General features: G+C 45.5%; 1 protein-coding gene across 3 annotated transcripts in view; it reads right to left on the bottom strand.

Moving 5' to 3' along the window:
- Positions 1–17,645, bottom strand: part of ESCO2 (establishment of sister chromatid cohesion N-acetyltransferase 2) — a 630,612-nt gene that overhangs the window by 612,574 nt on the left and 393 nt on the right. Inside the window, exon 1 of one of the 3 annotated variants that reach the window (XM_069605633.1) lies at positions 17,424–17,465. The exons of the other annotated variants lie outside the window; for them this stretch is intronic. The gene's annotated coding sequence lies outside the window, so the exon portion shown is untranslated. Of the gene's footprint in view, positions 1–17,423; positions 17,466–17,645 lie in introns of those variants that run through there. 3 annotated transcript variants of the gene reach the window in all.

Here is a 17,645-nt window from a genome sequence, read left to right as displayed (position 1 = left end):
ATTGTTTGCTAACCAGCCTTGCACTGGACGCACAGAGCACAACGAAAGACGCCATCATGCCGAGTAGGAGGATTACCTTTCCGATTCTGCCAACCGACTGTTTATCAAGGGATTCGCTGAAGTAGGTTTTGGACCGCCCCCTCCCCTCGTTGGAGGCAAAGACCAAGGCGTCTTGTGTAAGAATGACTGCACACAGGAATATTTTTGCTCTCTGGGAACTAGCATGGATTTCTTGAAAACCCAGTTGATGCAGAGTATTGATTATTTTATGCATATTATTTGGACAAACACGAAGTGTTCCTCTTGGTCAGAAAAGGGTATACTGGGGTACTTGATCTGCATATGCGCACGGCTACCACCAGTAGCACTTGGTGAATACGTAAGGGGCTGATGCGATCCCGAAAGGCAGCACCTTGAATTTAATGCGCATGACTTATTTTGTGCCAGTAGGCATCTTTTAAATCTAGAGGGGCCATGAAGTCTCCCTTGAGTAATGGGATGATCTCTTGCAACTAGGTCATTCTGAATTGTTGTGGTTTGTCAACGTGTTTGATGATATTATGCTGGGTTCTTAGAACTCTTCTTAGATCTTTTAGCTGAACTACAAATAAAGTTCACCCATCTTGTAGTGCTGGGAGATCTTATTCTTAAATTTAACGGCCCGCAGGCTCCATTTCTGACCTCTTTTTTAACAGTGTGGCAGATCTTGGCCTTCATCAATTTGTCTCTGAATCTACTCACAAGTTGGGGAATACGCTTGACCTTGTTTTGGCCAAAGAAATGCAATTATCCCTTTTTCCGGAAGAGCTCATGTTGTGGTCTGATCACTATTGTTAAGATGGATTTCTGAACTCTGACCTGGTGGGCAGAGGTTCAGAAGGCCAGCCTAGTTTCTTGGAACAGGGTAACCTCTGGCCAAGCCAGACCAATCAAGGTAGCTATGACAGGCAGTCAAGACGAAGTCTCAGGTAGGGGGAGGGTAACTGAAAGACCTCAATGAGCACACACAGCAAGAACACTTACCATATTGAAAATATAGACGCATTTATTACAAGGACTTTGCAACTCAGCCCATAGCAAAAGAATCACAGCAATACTAAGTAAACAAACACTATCAATACTATATACACACACCCACGCACAACCGTTGGGGTCTAAAGGGTTAAATGCACAAAATAGGTTGACAACCTAGATGGGAAGGAAACAAATCAGTGCAGGTAATTTTCAAGCCCCTTCGACATCAGCAACACACCTGGAGGCAATCCAAGCCCTAAAAAGAGGAGAGAAGCCTTGTGCTCAATAGTACATGCAAAGCAAGGGCACGCGGTTGTTCCAATAGGCAAAGTGGGGTCTCTAGCAGCTCAGGAAGGTGGATGAGGCGATGAAGAATACATTACTGCTATTCAGGGAGGACCTCCACTTGAAGGCCGAGGCAGTTCCAGAGTGTGGGATGGAATTGCTGGTTCGCACTAGCAGTGGACAGGAGAGGGACCCTCAGGGGCCAGTTATGCGTAAAAAGGGGCCCTGGCGGTAGGGGTCACCAGTTAGTGTTGAAGTACTCACCGGTCCCAGGCGCTCTCAGACCCAAACTTCGCCAGTTCAGTCCACTTCGCTTGCAGGTTCGAACGCGACAAAGGACGTCTCTGTGGCTTTCAGTTCCTGCGTTACAGTGAGGGTTTCCAAATGGGACAGTGGCAATTTCTCTGCTCCAGGTGGATGAATCGATGTTTTCACTGCAGCAGGCTTCAGGGGCAAGAAAACACGTATGCTCCGGTCCTGGCACACTCATCTCACTTCAGATCTGGGAACGCCAAGTGTACGAAATTCGGTGTGAGGGTGCCGTGGACGCAGAGCTAGCAGCATACTACGTTTCTAGGGCCTCCTCGAAACGGCGGTGGTGACAGAGAAAAACAACGGGGTATTCTGGTCAGCCCACTGGTTGGTCCAGGGACACTTCCGAGAAGGCTTATTTGCAGGTTTTGATGAAGGTGCCGAGAATAATTGGTACCACTATTCTAATGGGTCGAAGCGTCTTCGTAGACCTTCTAGGACGGCCAGATGCAGAGGGGTCCCACGGGACGACAGCGGACTCAGGGTGCCAAACCTTCCAGCTGGTCACCAGCGCTTACTCTACTCAGCTTGGTAGTTTCAGGATACTTGGATCCTATCCTTCGTTCAGTGAGAACTCCAGAGATCGACATGGAATTGGTGTCTTCAGCCTCCTCTTATCCAAAGTTCCCTTCGCGCCAAAACGGAGAGGACCCAATGGGAGATCTGCTCACAAACACACACTCCATACGTGGACCAATCATGGACCACGGTGGTCCCAGTCTTTCACAGCACTCCAAACTCTCTGCCACCCAGGAGGTGTATTGGGAACAGACACCCCAGCCCACATCCTGGAGGCGCGCACACACACAAAAGGCTTGGCGTTTCGCGGGAATCTGCATGCCCAAATAAGGACTGACCCGGGTCGACTCGACCTGGGGAAGGCAAAGGGGCAAGATGGCCAAAGGACATGAGAAAGGACAGGAAAAAGAATCTTGTGGCATGGCCATTTTGGGAGCCAGGCCACCTATTCGTGCCACACGTGGTGAACATGGCAGGAAAGAGTTTTAAAAAAAAAGAAAAAATAATAAATAAATCATACGAAAAGATAGCTGCCACCAGCCCTGTCCATGACACATCTGCACCTCACATAAAATGTCCATCTAGGGCCTTTGGAAAAAGACTACAGACCCAAGTACACTGTACTGGAAGGTACATTGTGTACTTGTTAAGGACTAAGGAAACAAGATCTCCCAGTACTGGCTGTGTTAAGGGCATGTCAGTTTCCCCATCAAAAGTGGGCGAGAGCCCAGGAGTGCAGCTGAGGGCTGTGCTTCTCTAGCAAAGTCAGCCTATGGTGTCTAAACAGCAGCAAAATATTTGGGGGTGTACACATGGAGGGAAAATGACATACAATCTGGAACGATTTCATAACCACCATCTTCTGACCTTTATTCTGAATGCAGCACTCATGCAGCCGAAGATTTTTCCCCCTAGAGTTTGGCAGCGTCTTCAGGCCCTTGTGTCGTCACTTAGGGCCAAGTGTCGTGTGGCCTCGATGGGAGGGTGGGTGCGGGGGGGGGGAGGGAAGAGTGTAGGAGGGTGGTTCAACCTCTCTTTGCTGTCCCTCTCATTCCGAGAGGCAGCAGATGAGGTGGCCCCCTTAAGGCAAATTTAGCAGTGGAGGCTCAAGTCTGAACCCTTATTTTCCAAGCAGCTTAAACTGGCTCGTCATGAGCTAAGGCAAGCTGAGCTGAAATGGCCTAAAGCCTACGATCCTTATCTTAGATACCAATATCACGGGTGTACGGCTGATTACTTTCTGGCCATCTCAGCTGTGAAGTCCTGCTTGGCTCAGAAAATTGAGCTAGCCCTGTGTAAACCTAGATGACTTTTCTCTGTGGTTAAATCTTTGACATCTACGGATAATCTTGTGTCCACTGTGAGTCCATCTCAGGAACTCCGATTCATTGCCTCAGTTCGTTATCACTAAAATCGTGACCATTCGGGCCAGTATCTCACTGGCGGTGAGGGCATCCACCCCCGTAAGGGGGCTGCCAACCATATACCGTTTGGCTGTACCCTTGGGGTGGTCTCCATTTCAGATGTTTGCCAAGTCTGCGATCTCTGCTGCCATTCACCAACTTAAGTCAGCGGCCCCGTCCGATTCAGTGCCCCTGGCAGCGATGAAGGATATCTCCTCAGATTTGCTGAGCGAGATTACGGTGGCCCATAAATGCATCTTGCCAGACGGATTCTATCCCGCGGGATATGAAGGTAGCGGCGGCAATTCCCCTTCTCAAAAAGCCTTCTTTAGATCCCACACTTCCTTCGAACCGTTCACCCCATTTCACTCTTGCCTTTCCCTATGAAACTTTTGTAGTCTTTGGTATCACCACTTCTGTCATCCAATTTGTTTTTTAAACCCGCTCAGTCGGGCTTTAGGCCTGGCTGGGGCACAGAAAGTGTTCTGGTGTCGGTACAGGATGAGGTGGCTCAGCTGTTCGATGCAGGTGGGGTTGGTGCCCTTATTCTACTTTCCGTCAGCAGCTTTTGACACACCCTACCCTGCTGGCCTGGCTAGCACAGGTCGGGATTTATGGTCAAGTATTGGCCTGGTTTACCACATTCCTGGAGGAGAGAACCCAAATACCCTCCCACCTTTTCTTTCATGTTCCTGTCCCATTGGTTGTGTGGTTCCTAAGGGGTCCGTTGCTCTATTAGCCTTTTTAATATCTACATTCGGCCATTGGTGTCTCATCCGCTCCTTCGGCATCAGGTGCTACTCATATGCCGATGACACGCAGATCCTGATCTGGTTAGATCTCGAGCAGGCTGGGATGTCATTGTGCCTGCATCAGTGCCTGCCGTGGGAGACTGGATGAACCACAACTGGCTGAAGTTAAATAGAGACATGACGTAGGTGTTGGGTCCCTCCACCCCCCCCCCGATCCTGCACTCTGGATGTCCTACTGACCGTCCTCACTTGGCTCGCTTCTCGTCCCGGTTGTCACAGTTAAGCATCTGGGAGTGGTTATTTCCTCTTCCCGCTCTTATAGATGCCCCGCTGTGTATAGCTGGCCACTCATCTGATGAAAATATTGCGAAAGGTCCTTCCCTTACTACCTATGAATCTTAGGCCACCGGTAGTTGCGGCTCTGGTCTTGAGTCGTCTAGACTACTGTAATGCGCTATACTTGGCCCAGCTAAAGGGCCTCGTTCAACCGCTATAGCGCTTGCAGAATCTGGCTGCCCGAATGGCATGGGATCCCCCTGTGGGGCACATATCTTGCCAGTTCTGCATTCCCTACATTGGTTGCCTGTGGCCCAGCACATGAAGCTCAAGGCACTCTGTCTGGTCCACCGTGCTTTCGCGTTGCATGATCTAGAAGCTGAATATTTACAGGGCAAATTCACCAGTTATATCCCTAATCGGGCATTGCAGTCAGGATCTGCCGGCCTGCTCTGCGTGCTGTCTTTTTGTCCTTCGCACATTGGAGGCTGGGCCTTCTCTGTGGCCCAATTGTGGAACGACATGTTGCGCCCATTAAAAAAATTAATCTGTTTAACCATCTCCAGTTCAGAAAGGCCCTGAAGACCTATTTGTTCTAGATGGGATTGGCCAGTTTGTCTCTCCGCCATCCTAGCACCACAATACCTTCGGGTGACCGTGCACTTTGCAAGTCTTTACATAACATGGTCTTAGGTCAAGCATTTATTTTTTTTCTTCTGTACAAGAAGTACACAGAATAAATACCCTGGTTTACCTCTGATTCTGGGCCGAGTTCTATGGCTTGCTTTTCCAGTAGTGTTTGTCGGCCTGCAGAATATATGATGTTCTACTTTTCTGTCTGGTGGTGGACGATTGTGCAGTTGCTCTAGAAATACCACGCAATATCCGTCTTTGACTGTTGACAACAAAATTGTCTGTTGTGATCCTCTCCCATGTGTGACCGAATGATGTTATGAGACCACTCCTACCACTTTGACATGGAACATGGGAGGTGACTTCGAACAGAGTCATCGTTTTGAGGGTGTGGGAAAACCTCTAGTGCCTTGGCCTCTAAACCTGCTATGCCCCCTTCCAAACGGTCTAGGAAAGGATGACTTCAACACTGGTAGGCCTTAGTTGGTAAACCAGGTACTGGACCATGCAGCTGAGACATCAGCCGACTTCCCTGATCATCTCGGGTGGCCACAACAACTTCTTCGGTAAGGCTTACTTGTAATTTGACCTACTTCAGTGTTACAAATTTCCAGCTGTCCACCACCAAAGGATCCACTAGCCAGGTGTCCTACAATAATACTACATTGAGCCCATCCAAGTAGATGAAGGGCGCCCCGCATTTCCACCAGAGAGGCCAGCCAAGCCGACTGAGATTCATCCCACCCACCTCCTGATGCCACCTCAGGGTCAGCTGAGCCATGGACCTGGGCAATGCTGCCGAGACCCGATTCCCCCCCCAAACATCTACTTGGTTTGCTCCAACCCAGACTGCCTCCCCTGACCAACTTACAGGTATTTTTGGCACAAACAACCCTTCAAATTGATGATGGTACAATCATAACCCAGCTTGTAGATGCCCTGTGTTTTATAATATACCACGATAAAAAAAAAGCGCAAGAGACGTTGCTAAATCAGATTCCTCCCATATGTCCACAATCTTTAATGTCACTTTTTCTTTTAATGGATCGTAGCGACAAGACAGAATGTAACCGTGCCAGGAGTGTCGAGCAATTCAGAAAAATAAATTAATAAAAGCAGGCTCTTTATTTGCATTACTTTCACTTTTATTAATGCAAGCTGCTTTGCAACTGGCAAAGCCGAGTTGCAAATATCTTCCCCCTTCCCCAGGTCAACTTGGGTCATATCACTGATCCCAGGGCAGCGAGACTACCAATCTTGACGAGTCATAAGCTGTAAATAGGCCCTCAAGATTATAGACATGGTCCTCCTTTGTGTCACCCCAGACCCAAGGCACCTGGGGGATAAAACCTGAGCGAGGACCCAGACCTTGCTGTTCATTAGCCCTAGTCCCTTTAGCTTTCGTTTGTACTTACGCCCAGGGACCCTTAAGTGGTGCCTTACAGTGCCCATCTTTTGTCCCTTGGCTGACAACGCTACTGGGGGCACCACTTGTTCTACCTCCGACATGATTGCTGCACAATTAGAGAACATCAGATGCAGAGTTTAACTCAGCAACGTTTTTCCTCTGGGGCCTCTGCTGGAGGAGCTAGTAAGCCCCGCTCCACAGCCAATGCAGTTTCTCCTTTTTTCCACCCGCAAAATGTTTTACATTAGCGCCTGCATTGTGGTTCTCTTCCTGGGGCGTTTATACCACGCAGGGGAATCCAAGGACCCCCTGGCCCCCAGACTACTCCGTTTCCAACCTTGATGCGCGTCTATTCGGAACGTATTTTTGGAAGAGTTTAGTGATGGTGTTAACTTCTTTACTTATGGAGACCACTCCTCTTAATATTGGGGTACGAGGCCTTCAGAAGATTGTTAAGAGGGTGTGTGCGAGCTTTGCAAAGTTATCACATAGAATGTTCAGTTTTGACTCTGTGCCTTGTGTTTATGCATTTAATCAGTCAGTGATTCCACTGTGATGAAAAAATAACTGCTGACGAAATGCTAGCCTCAAGCGCTTGCTTCTTGTTTCGGTTAGTACAACGGCAGCACCTACCACTGCGAATAGGTTGGACATCAAAAGGCCTGGAAAAGGATTAGAGGACTCCCGTGCATACTCCTCACTGAAGCCCCCTTCAAAAGCATTCAGGAGAATCTTATCATACTGGGCATGAGCCATGTCAATCAATGCTGAATCACATTTACCTCCAGATACAGTTGAACTAGTTCATGCCTTTGGCACTTTAGATGGAATAGGGGAGCTAGAAAGTATTACAGTCAATAGGTCAGTGCCAGGGGTAATCAGGACTTTGACCATTGTCTCAATAGTCTTTGAGCCCAGGCAGGAGACCGATACCATGAGCTCGTCCACCGGATCTGCACAAAGATCATTTGCCACTTCCTTACCAGTGGAAGTCTAATGAATAATAGTAATTTTATAAGTCTGCTTGCTTTGCTCATTGACTGCCATTAATATCACTGTCTTTTGGGGGGCAGCCCGGTGGGAACAGATTATGGGTGTGGCTCAGTGTGCTTGTACTCTGTCCCCCCTTGACAGGTGAAGTCCCCACCCTAAAACTAACGGCGTTTGCTTCTTCCACGATCCTCATGTTAGGCTCTCCTTGAGACAGAATGGACCAGAGATGTAACGCTCACCTGACTCCCACGGAGGCGCTGGCCTGGTTCGCGCTGCTGTGACCTCTAAGGTGATGCGCAGGGTTCGGAAGACGGACTGGACCGGGCCCCCAAATCTGGCTTGTCTGGCTCGCAGAAGTATCCTTCTGTAGGCGAAAATAGGGGATTAACTGTCTGCGGGGTAATGCAATCAGCCTCCCACTTTCCCCTCTCACCCTCCTCTAAACCCTTCTGTGATTCCTTGTAGCGTCTCACCTTAGGGTCTGGAAGGACGAGCTCTCCATCCTGCTTCTGATGCAGGGGCGCGTTGGTATCCAGTTACTTCACTGGATTTTCGGATTGGTGAGAACCAAACTTGCTTGGCTTCCAGGTACGTTTTTTGATAAGAGGTTCCCTTTGTGTCCATGCATTAATGTACTAATGGTAGTGTCTTTTTCCCCATAGGGGCCGGGGTACGGAATGCCGGGGAACAGGCACCAACCCGAGATGAGAGGTGAAATCCTTGTAGAAATCAGGTAAGTCTTTAATGAGCGTTTTTTTTGGTAATGTCTTTTCATTCGCTCATTAACGCTGATGTCTCTTTTTCCCCTTAGGGGCCAGGGTCCGGAAATGCCAGGATGCGGCGCGGACCGGAAATGAAGAGGGAATGAATCAACAGGTAAGTCTTAACATGGAGATTTAGCTTTCCTTATTCCCTTCTCTCTCTCACCTTTTGTTCTGGTCTTTTTCTCCCTAGGGGCTGGGGCGTGACTGCGAATCCGGATGATCGCTGCTGAACATGGAGGCGCCCTGTAAATGTGAGTGGAATGCGGCGCTGCAGCGATCGACGCGATGAGCTTTTAAATAAAAGTCTTCTTTTTCAGGATTGTCGGCGAGAAGTCTCCGGGAAGCGGATTTAGCAGGTAAGGACTTTTCCTTCTTCTGTTCTCTTCCTTTGCAGGTGATCCAGGATGCTGGCAGGCATGGCAGAAGTCAGGATGCAGGAGCAGACACGGTGAGCGTCCAGCTGCGAGATGCAGAACAACGCGAAGCACGTGTGGCTGTTCGGGTGGGGTTTAAATAGCCTTGGAAGACGTTCCAGGTATGTATCCTTCCTCCTATCAGGTATGTATCCTTCCCCGACCAGATGGTAAATTAGTCCCACAGGTAAAGTAGTTCCTTTCAGGCCTCAAGGAGGCCGGGATCCTGCAGCATGGTCTGCATCAGGTAAGTGCACCCAAGCACTTCCATAATGACCCAGGCGCCTATGGCGCCAGGACTGATGTCTTTTATGAGCCTGGCGCCATAGGCGCCAGGACACTGTCCAAAGGGCCCCTATATGGGGTTGCTGGGTCCTTCCTTGGGGACTGGATGTCTGCTTTCGGGGACGCCGGGCTTGAACCGGCTCCCCGGGAGCGGGCATCATGACAGACGTCTAAGCGTTGGTGGCGCCCTCTCATCGCTGCCGGCTTAGCTACAACAGTTACTGCAACTGAGGAAGCACCACGCTTCGGCATCGGGGACAACAAGATGACGCAGTTAGGCAAAAACAGTAAAAGATGGATGGTTCTATACAATTCGCTATACCCACAGCAGATGTTGAACCAAGATTTGCATTCCCCAACGAGTCAAAAAATTCAAGGTAAAGAAATATTATTTTGTCTGTCCAATGCGTGTAACACTCACAAACTCAGCTGAAAGATTAGTTCTATCCGCTCGACAATATTTTAAAGTGTGATGATGTTCTTGGCCTTGCCAACTCTGATGGCTTTCTTTGCCTCGCCAACATGTTTCAACCTCAAAGAACATAGGTCTTCTTCAAGGCTGGTACATCAACATTGCAAAATACATTATAATCATGTTCCCAAATAAGCATGTATCAGAGAAAACATTAAACCAAACAATACATTGAAGAATGTTCAATACCAAGCAGATAATGTACTTCGATGAGTTACACAGCAGGGGGAAAAAGGCGAAAAATAAAACATGTATAAACTGGATGTCCTAAGAAATACATTATATATATATATATATATATATATATATATATATATATATATATATATATATATATATATATATATATATATATAAAAATGGGTTGATGCTATCCCATTGCTTACATGCACAGAACCAATACCCAGCAGCTGTGCATTCATGTGTCCACCACCAACCAACTCAAAATTGTGGCCCAAAAACCATCCACAATTCGAAAGAAAGATTATTTCTGTTAGACAGAAACTCTCCACCATTAGCTATCCAATTACAAAATAATGGCTCCCATTTCCACCATAAATTCGCATTGTCAACCCCTTCATACTCACAATTGGCTGTTTATATGAAATCCACTGATGTACCTAGGCTCAAATAACGTCCCATGCAATTTTCTTTACAAAATAGGCTTGTCAGTCTTCACAAAGTTATACTGAATGCACAAAATATATAAGAAAGCAAAAATAAACACCACACCTGCATCATCAGGATGTTCTAACGCAACGAACACTAGTACTTATGTGCTTGACTTTGCGCGACATTCTCCCGCCACCTAAATTTGACATTCACCATGTAACGAACCAAATTCTCATCTCGTGACTGGAGGTTAACAATTCAGAATACAAGGCATTCTTAATGCTGCTGCAACTTTCTGCTCCTAAATATCCTGTATCCAATAATTAACAATCACAAACAGTCACCTCCTCGAGTGACACAATCTGTTAAAACACAGCTAGACCCCTGCCTCCTGAACATTTGATGAGGATTTTCACACAAAACAAAGCCCCACCCCGAGAATACTTCTAATACCTGGTTGTTAAATCCTCCCACTGTTGGCCCGAACAACAAAATTAAACAAGCTATTCAAGAGAGCCCCAAATAATGTGGCATGTAAATCCAAGGAAGGCAACACTTACCGTCACAACGCTTCCTTGGGAATCCAATAAATCAATAAGACTGCAAGGGAGGCTGACCAACCCCGTCCGCCTCCCACTCCCTGGACACCCTGCACCCAGACATCAAGACGCTCTGCTAAGCTGGAGTGTAAATGGGTTCCTACTCTCAGAATGGAAACGGTGAAAAGACTCCCAGCAGGACGCCGAGATCTGTGTGCCACTAAGATATTCCGCTCAATCCGATACATACATCATGATTGCTCTCAATTTCGTTCATAGAATGTGAACAACCGTTGAAGGACTGTACGAGCAGTGAGAATCAATCATAAAAACTGTGCAGCATTATTAAGATCCAGGCGTGATCTAAGGAATTAAAAACAACCTACTACTGCAAAAGCAATGAGGCGGAATGCACCACTAAACCGATTTGCCAGACAGTGTCCTCATCGCTCAGAGTTAATAACTTCTGAAACGTACTGAAGGCATTCATTCTTTCCCCATCCAATTCTTTGCATCCAGTTAATAAATGCTTTATAGTTTATCCTATTACTTACAAAATCAACAACTCAGAGCTAGAAGTGACTGTTCCATATCTGAATAATATTTCCATTTCAATATTAAAAAGCTCCTACTAGTCTGCCTATCAGGATATATTGAAAGATATGGGGCCAAAACACCAGCAGCTTTATGATCCAAAGATAAATAACTACACCAAATTGTACCCATGCATAGATTCTAATGTGGTTTTCCAGTCCAATTTAAACCGCTGACATTTCACTCTTCCTGGATCCTGACTTGTTAGACCAATTTTCATAAGCAGGTTTATACAGAACTCGGCAAACTCACACCATAAAATCTATCATTTCTTTTAAATCATAAAACAAAGAATTGTTCAAGGGATTTAAAATATTATAAATAGATAAGTTCCCAATGAGCGAGCTCTACTTATATTGAGATTGTATCCTATAGCAGAAACCGGAATCGAGTTGTTAATTGTCAGGGCGCTTCTGGCATATGTACTTCGATTCCATATAAAATCAGGTACTATCTTTCCCCATGTAAAACTTTAAAACCAGTACAAGTGTGAATTTGCTGTATTTTGCATCCACCACACCACGCTGGTTAGAAAACAAAATTGCACAACCATTCATCCAATCCGTATTTTGTGATTTATTAGGTTTGGAAGTAATAGGAAATATAAGGTAAATAAATTATCAACTTTTCCTGATATATCAGAACCATTTCGCCATCGAAATGCAGATTTATGCACTGCACTTAAAAAATGTTAGTCTTTACAGAATACATTTTTTGAAAATTAGCAGCACCATAATTAATGACAGCATCAATTAAATACCAAGACTGGTGTGCAAAGATATCAGCATGTGCAATCCATACAACTTTTAAGTGACCAATTTTTGAAGGTGCAAAATACCAGAGCCAAACAGTCGCCAATGTCAGACATGTATAAATTAAAAAGACAAGACGCTAATTAATATGCAGCTTTGTGCGAGTGCCCTATACGTTGAGACTTTTCCAGGAAAGGACCCCATTTTGATTTAGTCTCACCTGAACATTGGATTGATTGTGTAAACTCATAATCAAACGTAAAAGCATGCAGGGAATATCACCGTTTCTCTGTTTGGTCCATAAAAAAAAAGTCCTTTGTCGGCCATGACAAACGCAGCTGACAGATCAATCGTTGCTAAGAAAATTGTATTTTTGAGACAGTGCCAAGATTTGAACACTTTTCAGAATAAAACCATTTAACAACGTTCACAAGTATTTTCTAAAACCTGTCTGCCATTTTTTAATTCTCATAGTTTTTCTCCCATGATTCTAGATGCCCCAACAGCAAGGTGGCAAACACCTTGCTGTCAGCATCCAGAATCGCATTGGGCACGTCAGAACGAGGGCCTTTCTTATAGGTTAGGACGACGTATGCTGTTGCCCATGATTTAGGATAAATATTGACTTCACGACAAGCTTAAAATAAATGGTTAATAAATGCCCAAACTGCTGGGTTTCCTTTAAAAAGGATATTGGATAATTTGTTGTGCCTGGAGGCCGGAGAGGAACTTTTCTTCTGTCCCTTCATACTATGTTTATGTTTCTATTTCCCAGTCATTACTAAGTCAGGACAGATGATACTTTTTAATGGGTCAGACAATGCCTTAAAGTGCGTTACCCAGTCTAGCTCAGAAACTGATAGTCCTCCGCTGTAAAAAGGAAATCACCAAAAACAAGCCTTCTCTGCCTATGCTCCAAGAATATGGACCTCCTCCCCATCAGCATCAGACTTGCCCCACAATTCAGAAAAGTACTCAAGACCCACCTCTTCAAGGATATTCTTCCACAACACCTAGGCCATCACGTCGCCCCCGCACCACCTGACTTGCTAGGCGTGGTCTGCCCCTCTCCTACCCACCACCCTGTAAGCCCCCAGCCTGTAACCCCCCAGCCACCTCCCCCGGGTTCCCTCTGTATCCTACCCCCTGCTGTAGATCAGTTTTGTTGTTACCTCTGAAAAGCACTCTGTTACGCATCTATACTGTTCAATACCTCTAAAGTGCTCTGTTGGTTCTCAAAGCTATGTCCGCACTCAATAAATACAATAATAAATTAACTTCCAAAAGTCTCAAGCGTTTTATTGCATAGAGTTGATAACACGCGTTCGGCATCCCCTTGATACCAGATAGCCCTATTATTCCTCTTCAGCCAATTCTAAAAATGCTATTTTCAATTTCTTGATAGTAGTAACTGAGTCCAACGCCCCCTCCACCCCATTAGTCTCACTCATCTAATCTGCGTTCTTAGGTACTACTTCTGCGCCATGGGCATGTAATTGACTCATTGCACTAGACACCTAAGAACTTTAGGGTATCATCCAGGAAGGTCTCAAAGTTATCAATGGAGAATGCTTCATATTTCCAATCTAAGGTTGTGGTGCTAAAACTGTATGCCCAAAAAAAATGTATTCTATTAACATACCTTCCATTTGAAACTACTGTGTGCCAGCCGGGTTAACGATAACATCCCATGGACCTTGCTTAGAGTCATTTATAACTCCAATATCAAATCCAATTGATAATGTACAGTGATCGCTCCACTCACACTTGTTAATGCTAAGATATTCACACTTGTCAAATAGCCAATTTCCTATAAACATAGTCAATAGTGGAGGACATGGCCCCATTGTGCCATGTAGGATTTTATATCCCCTGGGATGGCTCCACTGGCCATGCATAACCACAACCTTCCAAGCTTTTTAGCCAACGTCACCGTGATATTGTTTTGGGGCATATTACCCAACTTGGGGATTTTATCCTGCAAGACATCATTTAGGGTGCATATCTTTCTTTACTGAATCCTGCTGAATTATCTGTGCTTCTACAAAACAGCCACTGGAATTTTGTTAAGTGAATTTTCAAAATGTATGCAGTTGAAATATTAGAAATTGATTGCGTTTATTTTAGGATCCAGTCCCTCCATCAGGCAAACATTTTAAAAATAAGTGATCGTGAACAAGACACTGAGCACGGGTGCAAAGATTCCCAGTCTTGATATAACAAGATTTCTTTTAGTGTAATGTTTTGCTTGAAGTTCATGCTCATTTTAAATCAACTTTAACAATCATCACAGTAAAGGTACCAATATTATCCTTCTGTGGTCTCCCATCCCCCAGTCACCAGCACTCATGTTCACCAATTCCCGATAACTTTCTTTGCCGAACTGCTCGCTCAAGAGTCATGTGCATACTCCATACGTCTGTCAACTGGCACTCCCTGTCCCTGCTAAACTCTCCCAATGTATCCCTTGCCCTCTCCATTTCCTCTTGAAATTTCTAGTTCTTCTTTCTCACTCTTTGCGACCACAGTCACCCATGCTTTGCCTGATTTGTTGCTGCTTATGCCTCTCATGTCCTTTCTCCCAAACTATCCTGGTCTTCCTCCTTCTGCAAGTTATTTCACATTGTTAGCCATGCTTACAACCTTGTGGTTCAGGGTCGGCTAAAGATGTGTCACTGCTCGTGGTGTCCCATTTCAGTGTGATGTTTGGGCCCCCCCACCCTTGTTCAGAGTGGGGAACAACAGTCGAGACACATGTGGGTCCATGCATTATAATGGAGAGAAATAAATACAGCCAGGGGGTTAACGGCCAGATTATCCAGAAACAGACAGCCAGCAGGGAGCTGAAACACTAAATGTCCACCGAAAATGTATCGATCTTTCTTTGTCAGCAAGGGGCTAATGTAAAGCAACGGAAGTAAAAAAAAAATTATATATATATATATATATATGGTAAGAGCGTCAATGCCCAGAAGGTCTCTAGTGAATGCAGCATGTAATGTGCTGCAAAATGCCCATTTAAAGTCCCGAATGAAAGGCATATATATTGCTGTGTCAAAAGACTGCTGTCTGGCAAATTGGGAGCAGTTGCTGGGGCCTTTTCAATTGAAAAGCTTGAAAGGCCCGGCCTGTGTTTCTGTTCAGGGCAACATGGGAGGTGATGTCATTTCCTAGGACGGGATGATATGCCAATTATCTTACATTTAATGATGAAATTGGGTTTTCATTAGAGTCCCCTTCTTTTATCATACGCTATAAAAAAGGAACTAAAAGAAAAATCAAGACGTTGGGACAGGAGCTTTTTAATTCAACATTTGTCTACCAAGCCCACATTTTCTGAATATGTAAGGCAAAGGTTTTACTCATTTGGTGAACTGTAAGGAGTAAGAAGTTCTGTGATTTTTACTCTACGTATGCGTTTAATCAATTGCCCTCTCATGAGGTTGTGGGGGCGCATGTAAAGGAATTCCTAAAATGGCCAGAGAGAAAAGAAATTGAAACTATGCGACAGTCTGACCAAATGTCAGGTATATGACTTTTGTATATAAAATTGAAAATGTGGAGACTAGGGGCACACCGAACAGTAAATTTACTATTCGGCCGAATACTGAATAGTTTGTACAGCTATTAGGTGGAATAGTTGGCTGCTGCAATATTGGGGCAAAGCTGGTGGCCCCAGATCCAAGTTTGAGTGGTCAATAGGGTAAATACCTGAACCAAAAGCACAAAAAACTAGCGCAGACCAGATTGATCAAGTTACTTCACTATGTAGCTAATTATATATATATATATATATATATATATATATATATATATATATATATTCTTTAAAATGCACAATTTATCCAAAAAAAAAAAAAACCCTTGGGTACTATTCAACGTTTGAAACTGTGGGCCACTTCTCCATTGATGCAAGAGACAATTTTATGGCCCAGCCCGACTCTGGGGGCACTTTACATAGTGCACCAGCGGCCTCGTGAGTCTGTGGGGCCGCTGTCAGCCCACCGGTTTTGCACCGGTTGTCTGACTCCAATAATACTGGCCGATTCACTGAGGCTGCGGGGGTGCAGAACACTCCAGCGGCCTCACCGTGTATTGAAGGTGGGGAGGGAATACTTATTTTGAGGCCACCAGGGGAATCAAGAGTCCCGGCGGCCTTGTGCCTTGTGAGTCTGGGGGCTGCTCCCAGACAGATAAGCAGCCCCCTTAATACTAAACTCAATGTCAGGCTGCCGGTTTTGCATCGGTGGCCCGGTATCAAACAATGCTGTTTCTATTTCTGTGAGGCCACGCGGGTGCTGAAAACCCCCAATCGGCCTCACTGTGTGTTGGTGGGGAAGGCTTTCCTGGACCGTCTCTGGCTCTGTTGGGTGTTGGACGGGTACCAAGTCTGCTGGTCCGTTGGCATAGGAAGCGAGGGAAGGTAAGAACCATTCCCTTCCCCTCACCTATTTCAACATGCAGAGGCTGCTGCCTTTGCAGTCAGGCTGCAGTAGCCAATAAGCAAACAGCTTATTTGGCTTCTGCAGCCTAGACACTGCCCCACTTAGCATGATTGGCTGTCATTTCCCAAACAGGGAGAAGACAGTTATAATGTATTGTTGTGAATAATAAGTATGAATGTTATTACTGCATGTTTTGTTATTTAATGTGATAAAGGTTCGTAAGAAACCAAAATGCCATCTTAAAAAGAGAAGGCTTATTATTATTTTTTAAACTTCGAGAATCCTACAGCTTTAGTCAAAGAATGTTGGCAAATTGAAGTAACGAAGCGAAATAACAGTCGTTGAAGCTTTAAGTAATAACTACTCTAGCCAGGAGGACAAACTGGGCTTATCCGAGTGACAGCAAAGGCAGCCAAAGACAATGTCAGTGATTGAATGTCATCTCCCCCTTATACCAATAGTTTTGGCACAAATGCCGCCCACGTCGTTCAACCCGTTAAGAGAGTCAAGTTAGATGTTTCGACGACGATCCAATTGAAGTAAACAGTGAGAGCATTTTTTGGAAGGCGATGCGTTATCCCACTGAAGTCTGAGGGAGTCACTGCGCTTGCTGCGAGGGTGAGTTTTGTCGGTGTAAGGGGACACCCTCCAAAATGAGGACGAGTCGGAGCGATAGCCACCAATGAAACTAAACTAAAAAGCAAGAGAATCCTGCATCCTCACGGCTATGTATTAACACACAACCTGTTGCCGTAGAAATTAGTATTAATGTCAAGCAGCCACGATTTGAAAAGAGGGGCAACTTAGCCCCAAATAAGCGAAACATGCACCTGACCCAAAAAACAAAACAAAAAAAAAATGCACGTTTAATGGTAAACTTGAATTAAAAATGCACTAAAGATACGTTATGGAGACCAACAGCGGATATTTAACAACTGACTCGACAGCGCACCGATCAACCTGGCAGGGGATCCATCACAAAGTCAGAATGCGCCAGTGGTGACAAATACGCAGCATGAGACGCGGCACCAGATGCAGGAGTGACGACGAGGATCAAGACAAGAGACTGAAGAGCTGATGGCGGGAGAACACGCGTGACAGGGGAGAGAGCGGCGCCACGGAAGTGTCACACACAGACGCGACATAGGATGGCAGCTACACAGGCAGTCGCTTG

This window comes from Ambystoma mexicanum, chromosome 4p (assembly GCF_040938575.1).
Source record: "Ambystoma mexicanum isolate Mex_15411 chromosome 4p, UKY_AmexF1_1, whole genome shotgun sequence".
NCBI classification, from domain to species: domain Eukaryota; kingdom Metazoa; phylum Chordata; class Amphibia; order Caudata; family Ambystomatidae; genus Ambystoma; species Ambystoma mexicanum.
Note: the sequence above shows the minus strand (reverse complement) of the source record. Positions and strands in the feature narration are given on the sequence as shown.